This window comes from Leptidea sinapis, chromosome 19 (genome assembly GCF_905404315.1).
Source record: "Leptidea sinapis chromosome 19, ilLepSina1.1, whole genome shotgun sequence".
NCBI lineage: Eukaryota > Metazoa > Arthropoda > Insecta > Lepidoptera > Pieridae > Leptidea > Leptidea sinapis.
In genome coordinates, this window is record NC_066283.1 from 6,484,926 (window position 1) to 6,500,748 (window position 15,823).

The window sequence follows — 15,823 nt, forward strand, 5'->3', positions numbered from 1 at the left end:
AGATTGACTGTTGACTAACTAAGGCGTGACGTTATAAGCAGCCACCATAACACTTACAAGCGTTGCGCGTATAAGAAGATTGACATTAATGCAATTTTTGTCGTTACAACTTATTTAATTGATGAAATAACGTTTATTCTGGAAATAGCAGACGTGTACCTATATTATAGAAGAGCTATCAAAAAACTGTCATCTTGCCTATTCTAAACAAAAACCCAGGTATTTGGAGAAAAAAAATGTGCGTTTCCTGATATTTTTTCTTTTTAATGGCTACACTGAACACAGTCTGTGTTAATTAACTAAGGTCTCAACATAGAATAATAACGCTCAGAACGATGGTTTCATTCATAGTTCCTGTCAATATAGAAGTAACATTACAATTAATGTTTGCGCGAGCGTCAAGTACTTACACTCGCCAACACCCACACAGGCAGCCAAATAATGTTGCAAGTGAATAAACATTTCGCTACATCAGTAAATTGTAAGAAATACTATATTATATGTAATAAAGAAAGAAGAAATGAAATATATATCGAGAATTTAATAAAAACTTCACGTATTTAATTATTCTATTAACGAATTTGGGATCATTTTTTAAATGCAAGATGGCCGCCGTCATCCATTACAAAAATGTGCCCAAATTAGTTTGCTGCACCCTCAAGAACCTCGGATACGATATCCATATTGCTGAATACATAAATTTGCACGGCGGCCATCTTGGATTTCAAAAATGATCCCAAATTCGTTTTCTGCACCCTCGAGAACCTCAGATACGATATCCATATTGTTGAAATCATAATTTTGCACGGCAGCCATCTTGGATTTCAAAAATGATCTCAAATTCGTTCTCTGCACCCTCGAGGACCTCGGATACGACATCCATATTGTTGAAATCATAATTTTGCACGGCGGCCGTCTTGGATTTCAAAAATGGTCCCAAATTCGTTCTCTGCAACCTCGAGAACCTTGGATTCGATATAAATATTGATGGAATCATGAATTTGAGCGGCGGCCATCTTGGATTTAAAAAAAATCAAAATGGCGCGTAACCGAAAATCGTGACGATTTGCTATAAAATTTCTCTCATACGTCGATAAAGAAGCTTCACTTAAAAAACATACCGACGTATTGAGAACCTTCTCCTTTTTGAAGTCGGTTAAAAAGAGTGGCCGTTAATGTTCTCACGAGCTCAACTTTTTCCAAACATATGGTAAATTCAGTAATTTAAAAGAAATATTAATAGTAACTATTCACAGCGCTTAGTTTAAGTCTAATTGAATCATGTGGCCTCGTTATTATAGCCTCCTTTCAATATCTACCAATAAACACCAAAAACTATCCCAGCGGAGGAACTAGGGGTATATAGTACTTTCATAGCTGGCAACATATTTTTTTAATAGCGTCTGTTTTGTTTACAAAATATTTTGCTGTTTTGACGAATGTATTAGCTTAAATTAAAAGTTATGAAATAGTATTTAGGTGTGAAATGTGATTTTCTTATCATGATTTTTATTATAAGACGCTTTGTGACACCCTTTCACTGCATAGCTAGTAATATTTCAATTAAATTTTGCGCACTGATTGTCCTGGAAGTTGACAGAATGACACTGACGCAGCGGGAAGCGTATGTGGTCATAAACGTCCACATTGAAACTGCTTCATTTCGCTTGAGCCTAATCACGTTCTAAGCGTTATTATTCTATGGGTCTCAACTCATGAGTCCTGTTGCAGTAGAGACCATGTTGAGACTAGAAGTTAGAACCATCAACCAATGATCAATCTGTGAGTAGTCAGTACTCAATGCTGTTGCAGTAGAGACCATGTTGAGACTAGAAGTTAGAACCATCAACCAATGATCAATCTGTGAGTAGTCAGTACTCAATGCTGTCACTGTCACACTTGTTTCGTTCAGTACCTAATTAGGTATGTACTAAATTCTCTTTGAAGTTTGACATAGTGTTGAGTGTTCCATAGTGGTCTGTGTACGTAAGTGAGATCGTGCGTTGTACGGAATAAAATATAATAGCATTTTTAATTAAATAAAAAATCAAATCCATAATCCTAAAACGTTCTGAACTCATGTAATAGGAATAAGTGTTTGACATTTAGACTGCTTCATAGTAAATATTTTCATTTTTGTGCAGTTTTAAATAGGTTTAGTGTACTTGCAACTACTTGAGGTAAGTTTCAAGTAATATTATTAATTAAAAATGTATACAGGATTTAATTTAATAACATGTAAATTGACAAAAATATGTAATAATCCCTCTACGAGTTTCAATACTATCGATTTTGATGTAATTTAATTAATTTTTATTCATTTTCCTGCATTGCATTAAGAAGTACTATTATTGCCTAGGCTAATAAAAAATACGCACGGACTACGATTTTATAGAGAAATATTATTTCTAATTTTTTCCGGCGTTCGCGGTTGACCTTAATACTATTATATCTGTTAGCAATTTCAACTTTGGAAAAAAAGATAGATATATTTTGGTCATACACACACAGGCGTATGTATGGCCTAATAATAATAAAAAATCTTCCCTAAATAGTAGATCATATCACCAGTGACATATTACTTCCTTACAAATTTATGATATGATAATCACCTATAATACAGATAATAGTTATTCTTATAAGACTTGTTAAGTGACCTGAATTTGTTTAAATAAGAAAAATGTTAAATATGAAAAATTTCTATGCTGTCCCATTACCCATATTCAGTTGAAGCCCTATGCAAGACACTGAAGACTGACACACTGTATTTTAAATAATATAAGATTATTATTATTCTGTTGCATAATATAATATTGACTGAATATGAGCCTTGAATATTTGTAAAACAGTTGTACAAAGTATGTATGTACCATGGTAAATCATTACTTACATATAAATATGTAATAGGACTTAATGAAAAATTCCTTATTCAGCAAAACTGGCAGTGACTAAATTATTTAGCTTAGATATAAATTACTAGTTATACTTTAAAAACATTGTTATGTGAATTAGAATGTGCTATATCTATAAATATATGGCTTTTATAAATAAATGCTTAGCTGTTAATATAATTAGCAACTGCACTGTTGATTAGCCTATGATCTGCCTGAGACAAGATTATAATTATTATAATACCAATGACTGTGCAATATTGAATAAGGGTATTTTATTAAATGTTTTTTTTTAATGACAATAAGGGATGAGACAAGCAGGACTTTTAGCTCATGGTAAGTGATACACCATACAATTGTGCCATAATTTCACTAGATATTACACCCTTCAGACTGAAACACACTGTTGCTTACACATTACTACCCATAATCTAGCGGGCATCCTATGTAAAGGAGCTTCCCACTGTTAAATGCCCTAAGTTGCCTCTAACCACTCCCTTGGGTATCTTTTTATGCCCTTCCGAAGCACGGGGAAATAATAACACTCTCAGATTGCCCTTTGTCTCTGAGTTGGTAGGAGTGGGTGTGTATAAATTCATGCCAAAAATAATTATAAATAAATAAATATCTTATATGACTTTTTTTAATTCTGTTTTAATATCCTAATTCAACATGTTAGTAACCATATCTATTGTATGTAAATTTCAATTCATTTTAAATGTAATGGCACCTGATTAGCATTTTTTGTAGTTTAGATTACACACCTAAATTTGTTTAAGGTTTTTCACACATATGTATTAAAGCATTCTGAAGTTGTTTATCATTCACTAGTTAGGTATAGGAGAACACCAACCTCTTATCATATCGAGAGGAACTTAGTATTGAGTCAATTTTATTTTGTATCAAAATTTATGGACGAATTACCAACTAAGCCACACATCCAGCTCCGCTGGGCCCTATCGCGAGAGACCAGACTCAACAAGGTTATCCTAAAGATTTATTTTTACCTTACGAGGCAATGAACAACCAAAAGTCTCCCTTTGTCGTATCCCCTCGATTCGAGATCACTCCACTAACTGCCACAACTATGTATGGGCATACTTGGCGACGATATATCGAGCGAAGTTCAGTTCCGCGGTCACTAAGAGTAGGCCATTTTGGCCTCCAAAAAGCTTGGTGTAAGGCGAGACAGTACGTCACATGCCACCGCCTGAAACTATATAAGGCGCAAATTCCTTAAGTACCAGCTCTCACCTCGGGTGCTCCCCAGTAACAGCTTTCTTTCAATTGACCGCATACGAATAGCGGCTCGGCTTTGCTTTGGCGTTGCGTACAGATGTGGGTTCTCTCTGCATCTTCAACCGCATTTATCACGTCCCCGTGCTCAGAGGAGCTGTTCGGGTTGATTCCAGTGGCCGAATTCCACCACCGGACATTACGTGCAAAGTACCACCCGCATCATGTTGACATATGGCATTCCAAAACCGCGGATTTTTCAAGAAATTTCTTGCCACGCACAGTCCTTTGTGGGTTCAATTACCGGCTGCTGTTTTCCTGAAACGATACGACTTAGGGACCTAAGAAAAGAGCACGTTAAAGGCCGGCAGCGCATCTCTTGACACTTGTTGCGGATGTCCATGGGCGGTTGCCTCACCACTCCCTTACCATGATCCTCTTGCCCGTTTGCCTCTTCTTATACTACAAAGAAAAAAAAATGGGTAATACATAAATATAAAACAATTTAAAATATAAAAGCTTATTCGAAGTGGTCTCCATTGGCTGCAATACAGTCCTTTAAACGTTAAGGCCAGTTATCAATAGAAGCGCGCACTCTTTCCATGGGAAAATTCTTTACTGCCAATCAATCGTACAGATTGTTTTGGGAACTCCAAATTATCATGGCGTTTAGAGCAAGCCGTACTTTCTAAAACTGACCATAAATCATAATCCGCTGGATTATGATCGGGACTAGACGACGGCCAGTCTTCAGCTCTGATAAAGTCCGAAACGTTCGTTTCCAACTAAGATTGCGTAGGCCGAGTCTTGCTGGAAGGTCTTGGTGAACATGGTGTTGTTAAGGGGCTTCACTACCTTCTCAAGAATGGTAACTTGATACACTTGTGCTGATGTTTTGATGCCTTTTGCACAAAAGTATGGCTCAGTCACTCTCCCTCGCCCCACCAAACCATCATTGAAGTCGGATAGTGCCCACGTTTCACTCTCTCGACTAACATTTTGTTTGTTAAATTGTTGCTTCGTTTGCATACCGCTTCAGTAGTAGTTTCGATTTTACCACCCTATTCTTTTTTAAATTATCAGTTAAGAAATGACCAGTACTCTTATAGGCTGCATGTCCTAAGTCGACATTTTAAAATACGCGACATGGTTCTAGGTGCTGTCTTCATCTCCCGAGATAAAATCTTTTGCTTTCGGACAGGATTTCTTCGAATTCTTTCCCTTACTGATTTGACGACCTTTTTCGTACGAACACTACGTGAATGGCCAGATCTTTTTCTGTCACAAACAGAGGAGGTCTCATTGTACCTATTAATAGTCCGGTACACAAACATTTTACTAATACCAAGCGTACGGAGAGTTTTGAAAATTGCATTTGGCTCCATACCTTCTTTCTGTAATGCAATTACCCCACTCCATTTTAATGTAGCAAAATATGGTACAATGTATTGGCGCCAAAATGAGAAAACTCAATGAACAATCATGTAAAAATCCTACAATCATAGTGAAATTACTGCGTGAAAGAATCCTATGTCTCTGAATAGTGACGAGCACAGAATTTTTGTTTCAATGAAGTGAAGTTTCCTGAGTGGCACATATTATATTTAATAATTGCATAATTATACAAATATGTCTACTATATACTGCTTGCTGGCGGTGTTGTTTGCCGGGTCGTCTCCTTCCCTCAAATTTGTGCGAAGGGCACGAATAGCTGTTCCATGCGTCAAGTCGTGAACGGGTACTGCTTGTGGTGCCAGGGCGTCCTGATATAGTTAATAAATCATTGTATTTGTTGGATGCGATTACTAATTGTGACAGAAATCTCGACCATAATGTTCTCGAAGCATCCTCACACATACAATTAATTCAAGCTCTAAAGGTTGATGCATCAAATACATGATAATTTACATTTATACACTTTATTCTCTATTACTTTTTATGAAATATTTGAAACGCTTTTAACTTTGAACACGATTCATATATTGGATGCAGCACCTTAAAAACTAATTTGTTTTGTATATCACAGCCATTGTAAAATACTCTATTGACTGAAAAGAGTGACCGTCTTGTATGTTCTTCTCACGAGCTCTACTTTTTCCGAACATATAGAAGATTCAGTCATTGAAAAGAAATGTTGAAGCGCTTAGTTTAAGCCTAATTGAATAAAGTTTATTTGACTTTGACTATTCTGAAGATACTGTGAAAATTAATATTTTTGCGAGTCCGACTGCCAGACGTGTTAATGGTTTAAGACCCAGGCGTTATCTAATATATATAAATTACGTGTCACGTTGTTTCATTGTTTGTCCGCGATGGACTCCTAAACTAATGAACGGATTTTAATGGGGATTACTTCATGGAGTGCGGTTTAGGCCAACTTGAGAGATAGGATAGTTTTAATATCAATTTGGGACACATAATTTTGTTTTATTTCCCATATTTGTTGTGTTTGGACATATTTTCTATGAGAGAATTTATTGACGCACGGTTTGACAGTTCTGCTTTGAAACAATTTCAACTGTGGTTTCAACAACAGCGAGCATATTTTAGGAAATAATTCTTGATGTTACAAATATTATTGACGAATTCATAAAAAAAACAGTCTATTATTTATTATGTACAGAAAAACGTCTGTCGGGTCAGTATATAATAGTACCTATGTATATAAATATAAGGGTCGAAATCAAATATAAGTTATCAACGGCCATGACAGTATAATAGATGGTTATCAATGCTATATGACTCGGCAATATTGGAAGGACACTGAGTGACGTCAGCCCGGGCCTGTCAGTAGTCGCACGGTGCCATTGTTGAGGCGTCGTGTCGTTGATGATTGAAAACAATCGATCAATACTCGGAACTGGTAGTAACAACATGTTACACTAAGTAATGGCACAGGTCAAAGGCCATATTGTAAGTATCAAATGAGTAAACATAGAAGGGATATATTATACGTTTTTTTTATGGAAAATGTGACTAAGCAAGCAGTTAAGTGATACGTCTTGCTCATTACAAGTACTCAAGTGACGATCGGGTTTATTGGTTGAACCAAAATCCTGTCGCAATTGCGCTCGTCCGTTTAAGACATAAGATCTTGGATGAATTATACGTCTAGATAGACTGAATATGTCGAAAAAAATAGCGGTGAACTGCTAAACTCTATTTTTAGCACGCACGCACACAAAAACAAAGTGACTCATACGTACCGCAAGTGTCCGTTGCCTAGCAGCAAGAGGCTCTCTTCTCTTCAAACAGCTTGCACGTTGCTGTTTGACAAGTTTGTTTGCCAGTGATGACATCCGGAACGCAGACGTGGTCGCTAACTATACGCCTTATGAAGAAGCACATTGTCGCTCAGAGGGCAATGGAGAGGGCTGTGCTCGAAGTATCCTTGCGAGATCGAATCAGAAATGAGGAGATCCGTAGGACAGCCAAAGGCACCGACATCGACGATAGGTGGCACCGACATCGACGATAGGTGGCACCGACATCGACGATGTGGTGCAGCCGATCTGGTCAAGATCGCCGGAATACGTTGGATGAGGGCAGCGCAGGACCGATCGTCATGGCGATCTTTGAGGGAGACATTTGACCAGCAGTGGACGTCTTCCTGCTGAAATCATAGAATGAATGAATTGCTGTTTGACAGCTGTGGTACCCAGCTATTCGGCCATGGCCGAATTCCTGTGTAAAGAAGCCTCTCAATGCTGGTTTCGAAGGTATAAGATATTCAAAAAGAACTTTCTGAGCCTACTATAATGTACCTCGTTAACAGATCCCAATAGGAACAGTTTCGCTGGTACTTGCGTTTGGAAGGTTCAATTTAAACTTATTCAAAGGCATGTGTCCGGATCTCAGTCTTTGAGCAATAAAAGGAGGTTGATTGTTATTTGAATAAGCTTAAATTTTTGATGAAAATTTCGGAGTCACCTCTATGTGAGTTATGTGGAACAATTGAGGATGTTGAGCACATGTTAGAGGAATGTGTCCGATTTCAGTCTAGTAGAGACAAAATTGTAAGACTCGTGGGTTTGAACAGATTTGATACGGGCATGTTTGTAAATATACTTGCCCGCCCTGCATCTAAGGATGCCATAAGTCTGTTTGAATCCATAAGTGTTATTTGTTGAATTTTGTTTTTCTTTTGTATTTTTAATGTACTTAGATTATAATGGGGCTGACATGTACATACGTATAAAAGCCCCTAAATTAATAAAGAAAAAAAAATAATACTGATAGATACAGAATATAGTAGCAGCATTATGTCATGATTGATTATGAAGGAACCATTTGTCCTTGGTGGAGCTTAGTGTAATATTACAAAACATTGTGCAATACACAATTACATAACGAGTGAAACTAAAAAACACACGTTTTATATAGAAAAGCGAACTAAAAATAGAAAATAAATTTAAATTTAGTTGTGTTAAAAATTTTGATGAATATAAATTAATAATAGAGGAAATCACAAAAAAAAAAATAATTTAATAAAACGTGGGGTGCTTTTTAAAAAAATATCCCAATGATAATCCTTCTACTCAAATCTGTCAGTAAAATATTAATTATTGCTATTATAAGTAACTGTAATTATTTTCCAAATTATTCATGTGTACACCTGAAAATGATCTAATATGAGATAAATCGGTTAAATATTAACATACATAACTGCTGCTATCGACGATAGTTGATAATTACATAAATTGTCACAAAACTTATTTTGCAAAAATGGAATATAGTATTTTCTTTGATTATCGCGAGTGTTACACATTTAAATAAAACACTTTTAGAGGATTATTATATTACACGCGTTTTTATCCTTTAAAAGTGTTTTATTTAAAAATGGAATAATTTTATCAATTGAATGTATTGTCCTCTGTCCTCAATAAATCTACGAAATTTGAACGAAATCAGGCCGCTCAAAGTGGCTCAAAACCGCGCACAAAAGAGTCGGTTACAAACAAACATACATACATGTGAAGTGATACTAATAATAATGAAATAATTTTATTAAATTAATTTATTGTCATCGGTCCTCGATAAATCTACGAAGTTTGAACGAATTCTGACAGTCAAAATGGCGGCCAAATGAGTCGGTTACAAACAAACATACATACAGTTGAAGCCAATAAAAAGCGTGTAAAATCAATGGATCTTGATCAAAAACGTGCAGCGATAGAGTATCCATCGTGATACCTTCAAATAAGTGCTACACTTGTCTAAAATATCGGCAACGCTCCTGTGATTCCTCTGGTGTTGCAAGGTGGAATCAGTTGACCCGTACGCTCGTTGCTTCCTCTTCCATAAAAAACTAAGGGCAGATTTAGTCCTGCGGGTAACTTTAGCCCAAAATTGGAAGTAATATTGTCTGCCTTTCCATGTAATGCATGTGAAACACATGATTGGCAAGTAAAGCTAGGAATCTTTAATCTGTGTAAGAAGTTTCAGGGGAAAAGATAGTCAGAATACAATAACTTAAACCCAGGCAGGCTTTTACTCATAATTTTTTATTAGAACTGTCCGTCAGATACCAGAATGCTCAAATTGAATGTCCACTTAGAAGCCTTTCTGCATTATTTCTCGAGTTGTAGGCTTGAGATCTATGAGTCTTCCTTTCGTAAACATCACGACAGATTTCGAGCTCGCACACCACATCTCCTCTCGGCTATGGTGGAAATAACCTGACAGCTTCGCGGCTTATCCGCTCTCGTCTCCTCTCCACCTTGGTGGATACCAAGCCTTAGATTTTGCTCAGACTTTACTCACGTAAAACTTAGCTGAGTGTATGCTTAGCATAATCTTTAATTTCGCTTTAATAGACATTTGACAGCTGAAATTATGGCGAGCTTAAGCTAAGACAGCCCAATGCATTTGTCAAAATCGTGTCATATCACACATAACTTAACTTTACGTAGGTAAAGTCAGATTAAAGTCTTACCCCCTTATTCATAATAGTCTGTTAACTTAAAGCATTGCTTATTCTCACACTGTCTTCTTCTATTGACCTAAGTCAGAATGAGAAAAAACACTCATAAGCGGCTGTTTAAAGTTAGCGGACCATTATGAATAAGGGGGTAAGTCACAAGATGGAACAGACCAAGGCAAACGAAGAGTCGGCAGACCAACCAAATGGTGGACTGATGACATAATAGAGATTGCATGAAAAGACTGGATGCATAAAAGCAAAAATAGAATACTTTGGAAAAAACTTAACGAGGCCTTTACTGTAAGGAGATCCACAACTCAAATATAAATAGAAGCTAAAGCAACTAATCTTACTAACACCAAACAATTAGATCTTACATACTTACGGCCGTTTTCAATAACCTATCTGCCCTTAGTTTAACTTACGGATACATTGCTGTCACCGTTTAATTACAACATTTTATCTATCCATAGTTATGTCCAATATAGTTATAGTCCAATGCTATCAGTAGTAGGGATTCGCCGGTTCTGGCTCACAGTAGTAGGGATTCGCCGGTTCTGGCTCCTCGATTCTGGCTCACTTGCTCGTGATGCCTACAAAAAAAAAAAAAAAAGAAGTTTGGTGTCAAACTGGGGGTTTTGATGTATTTCCGAGCGATTGCGCTGATCCGTTTTTCGATATCTCTTATAGTTTCAAAGTTAGCATTTTAAATTAAACAGATCCATAATCATTAATAATCACTGGTCATTTAGCTAATGATTGGTGAGCGACTCAATGTCTAAATTTCCATGAACGTGATACAGGTAATTTACTAATTACCTTTATCACATTCATTACTACGATTAAAAAGACAGTTTCTGTATTTATTATTTATTTTTAAAACATGATTTAAATAAAGTATATAATAAAACATCATTGCAGATTGTATCATTTTCAAAATATTTGATGAAATCATTCAAACTCTTCTTATTAAACTTAAAGTATAGATACATTATGCAGTACTCGCCACACACTGCGGTATATTCATTCTGTACTCTTGCAGTATTGTAGTTATACATTCTGCAAATCCTTTGTAAAAACATCAGCTGGAATCCCTGAGGTGGACGACCATATGAATCGAAGTATTGTCCAATACCCTGCTCATCAATGTGTATTGCAACCCAGTGAGTGCCTGGCTTATTATCACTATCTAAATTGCTGACAATATAACAGGGCGTTACAACATATATCGGCAATCGGTTTGCCGCATAAACATTATTTTTAATACTGGGATCGATTTTGTTCAAATAATTCTGTATCTCGATTGTATTCATATTAGTTGAGAACAGGGTCTTGTCAGTTGCGAGGATTGAATAGTTATGTGGATCATAATAACATAAGCACTCAATAAATAAGGCTTTAATGTATCTTATTCATGTATTTAAAACTTATATGGTTACAATAAAACAAAATATCATTACAAGCGATTCAAATATAAATCTATGAACATTTGATGAAATTATATTTTCATCAATAATTTTAATTAAAATAATTATAATATAAAAGCTGATTGAAAACGAACTTCGTACCTACATACTTACGTAGTCATTAGTACAATCTGGAAATGTTGACTCCATTAAACTATCAATAATTGAACTTATCATTTAAGTGCCATTATGTTTCACCACAATATTTAAAAACCAGTACTAATCATAAACAAATTTACTTTTACGATATTTTAGTATAAAATGCTAGAACTGTTCAGAAAAATAATCATTGAAGTGGCGTATTCAGTCAAATTATTATATATTTTGTGTGTTGTGTAATTGTTGAGTGATTTGCTGCAATGGAGGTAAGTTTTATCTATTATTCACTTTGAAATTAAAAAGTAATATCATTTGTTATATTAAGATATGTATGTATAATACTATTCTAAAGCAGTCTTATTGTTGTTGTAGAATGCATTCACCCCAACAATGGAAGAAACTACATATAAAACATTTTACTATCCATTATCTGAAGATAGTCAGGATTCATTAAAAGTTCCTCAACTTAAATCCTTGAAGAGGGCCAGCTCAAATGAAAATATAGATGCATTATTCGAAGAGAAAAAAACAAAACAAAAGAAAATATCATCATCAATATCCAGAGCACATGAGAATGGAAGTATTTACATTACAACTAATGCAGATGACGGAAGAAATGCATCACATTTGGTTAAAATAGAAATCTATGATCTCAATAAAATAAAAAACACGCCTGCACAAGAACAATGGAAATACGCTGATTATAGATTAAAATATTATACAATCGACAATAATAAAAGTTATAAGGACATAAAAAAGATTTTATACAATGTTACGAAGAAAATTTTAGAAACAGAAAATTATAAGAAATATAATTTTAACAATAAGTAGGTAGCTATGAAGAAATACATAAATATTAGTTCAGTTTAGTTATTAGTTTATTTATTCTCTTATACAAATAATATTATTATATTCTCATCATTTGGAAAATTAAACATAACGATATGGAACTCTGCTTTGTATGTAATGAGGTTGAAAAAATGATCAAGTGAGTTATTTTCTTTGTAAATTATTTAGTATTATATTATTGATGAAATGTGGCTAATATCATTCACTTATGTTGTAGTCAACCTGTTCTACAAAGTGGAGGAGGTTTTAAGAGAAGAAGTGCAGTATTACAAGGCAGTGAAGACAATGATACAAGTACAAAGAGAGGACGACAAGGGGAACCATCCACATCATCGGGGCTCACCAGTGTGAACGATGAAATGGTGAACTGTTCTTTATGTCAAATCTTAATACGGAAAAGATATTATGCAAATCATCTTAGAAGTAACCTCCATAAGAATAACGTAATGCAATTACATAGTACTTTAAAAAATGTCACAGTACACGAATCGGCTTTTGGTAATAGAATTATCTCATATAAAATTAAGAGTAAATCCAACCAATTACAAACATTCGAAACACCAGAAATGTTTTTGAATTCTATTAAAAATGAAATTATTTCACTATTTGAGGAATCTGTTCGATTGCTTACAATTTTTAAAGTTAATTTTATTCTGCACGCTAATTTTGTTCAAGAAACAAAAAATATTTCTAATGAATTTGAATTTCAAACATGTAGTTATACTATAATGCAGGGTGAGGATTTAAATTTTTTCTTTTCGTCCTTATGTGATATGTTGATGACTAAAATTAGCACATTTGAGAAAAAAGATAGTGGTTGGAGTCTTAAGAAAATAAATGCATTAGACATGAATATAAACAAATTCAATCCATTACGTGGAAAATCATATATTGAATTACCTAAAGAAATCAAATTAAAAAAAAGTGTTATAAATGTACAAAACTCGGATGATTTATGCTTTAAATGGGCTTTGCTTTCTGCATTATATCCAGTTACTAAGAACTCTCAGAGAGTTTCATCTTACAGTAAATATTCAAATAAATTAAATTTTGACGGAGTTACGTTTCCTGTTAAAATGACAGATATACAGAAAGTAGAAAGGTTAAATAATTTAAGTGTAAATGTTTTTGGTCTTGAATACAATTGTAAAAAGAAAGTACATGAAGTAGTTGGTCCATTGTATTTAACAAAATCACGGAAAATTGTTCATATCAATTTATTATTTATTTCGCACGGAACAATTAATCATTTTTGCTACATTAAAAACCTATCGCGTTTAGTAAGTGGTCAAATTTCAAACCATGAACATGCAATCTACATCTGTGACGGTTGTCTTTTACACTTCTCAACAAATGATAAGTTATCAGCTCATCAATTGAATGATTGTTGTCATATTAAAGTGGAATTGCCTAATACAGAAAAAACTTTAAAAGATTGGTTTGAACAACCAATTTCAAACAATGTCTTAAAATTTGATAAATTTAATAAGATGTTACAAATACCCTTTGTTATATACGCGGATTTTGAAGCTTTCCTTAATCCAATTCAGACATGCTTTAACGATCCATCAAAACCTTATACAACTAATGTTCACAAACACGAAGTTTATAGTTTTGGGTACTATATTAAATGTTCATATGATGATAGTTTATCAAAATATGAAACATATAGTGGTCCTCATTGTACTCATGTCTTTATGAATCAGTTGTATAAAGATTTAGAAGTGATTTGCACAAAAAATTATTTTGTCATAAGTCCAAAACCTTTGACTTCCAATGATAATGAAATTATTTCACAATGTAAAGACTGCTTTATATGTCAATCTAATTTAAATGGTGAATGTGCATTATACTTTGACTCGCATACAGGAAATTTTAGAGGAGTTGCACACGAAGTATGTAAGACAAAGTTTAGAATCCCCTATCACATTCCAGTTTTTTTACACAATCTTAGTCAATATGACTCTCATTTTATTGTTCATGCATTAAATTCTATTGAAGGGGAAATTGATATTATTCCACAAACGAAAGAAAAGTACATTTCTTTCACAAAAACGATAAAATTAAATAATCATAAAATTCAATTGAGATTCGTTGATTCGTTTAAATTTTTACCTTGTAGTTTAGACAAACTTGTTCAAAATTTGAAGGAAGAACAATTTCAAACATTAAAATATAATTTTCCAAATAATAATGATTTTTTACGTCTTAGAAAAAAAGGAATTTATCCATATGAATTTATGTCATCACATGATTCCTTAAAACTTTCAGCACTCCCTAGTCGCGATAAATTTTACAATACATTAACCGACACACATATTTCCGATGAAGATTATGAACATGCCAAGGATGTTTGGCAACACTTTCAGTGTCAAAATATGTCAGATTATTCTGATTTATATCTTAAAACCGATGTTTTACTTTTAACAGATGTGTTTGAAAATTTCCGAGCCTTATGTTTGCAAACATATGGTCTAGATCCAGCTCATTATTATACAGCACCTGGGTTAAGTTGGGATGCTATGTTAAAATGCACAAAAATTAAATTAGAATTACTTCAAGACTTTGAACAAATAGCTTTTATTAGATCGGGCATTCGAGGAGGTGTATCTCAATGTAGCAATCGTTATGCCAAAGCTAATAACAAATATATGCGAGAATATGATAAAGACACACCAAACTCATTTTTAACTTATCTTGATGCTAATAACCTTTACGGATGGGCCATGTCTCAATTCCTTCCTACAGGAGGTTTTGAGTGGGTAGATGTCACAACTAATTTTGATGTCCCTGATGATTATGAATATGGTTTTATTTTGGAAGTAGATCTAGAATATCCTATTGAACTGCATGATTTACATTCTGACCTACCCTTATGTCCCGAGAATATATGTATTGGTAATACAAAAGCCATAAAATTAGTTCCAAACCTTCGTAATAAAATTAAATATGTGATTCACTACAGAAATTTAAAGCAATGTCTGACAATGGGTTTAAAATTACAAAAAATTCATAGAATTTTAAAATTCAAACAATGCGCATGGTTACAATATTATATAGATTTAAATACAAGCATGCGTAAACTAGCCACATCTGATTTCGAAAAAGATTTTTATAAATTAATGAATAACTCAGTGTTTGGAAAAACAATGGAAAATATCGAAAAAAGAGTAAATGTAAAATTATTGAGTCATTGGGAAAATCAGGGTAAAATTCTAGGCGCACAAGATTTAATTGCTAAGCCAGAATTCCATAGTTTATCTATTTTTAATGAAAATTTGGTTGCAGTTCAATTACGAAAGACGAAATTGTTCCATAATAAACCTATTTATTTGGGATTTTGTATATTGGATATTTCT

At 34.1% G+C, this 15,823-nt stretch overlaps 1 protein-coding gene across 1 annotated transcript in view; it reads left to right on the top strand.

The window, feature by feature from the left end:
• The first annotated feature begins 1,950 nt into the window (after positions 1–1,950).
• Positions 1,951–15,823, top strand: part of LOC126969984 (oxidative stress-induced growth inhibitor 1-like) — a 79,459-nt gene continuing 65,586 nt past the window's right edge. Inside the window, exon 1 of the mRNA XM_050815641.1 lies at positions 1,951–2,180. The gene's annotated coding sequence lies outside the window, so the exon portion shown is untranslated. The remainder of the gene's footprint in view (positions 2,181–15,823) is intronic.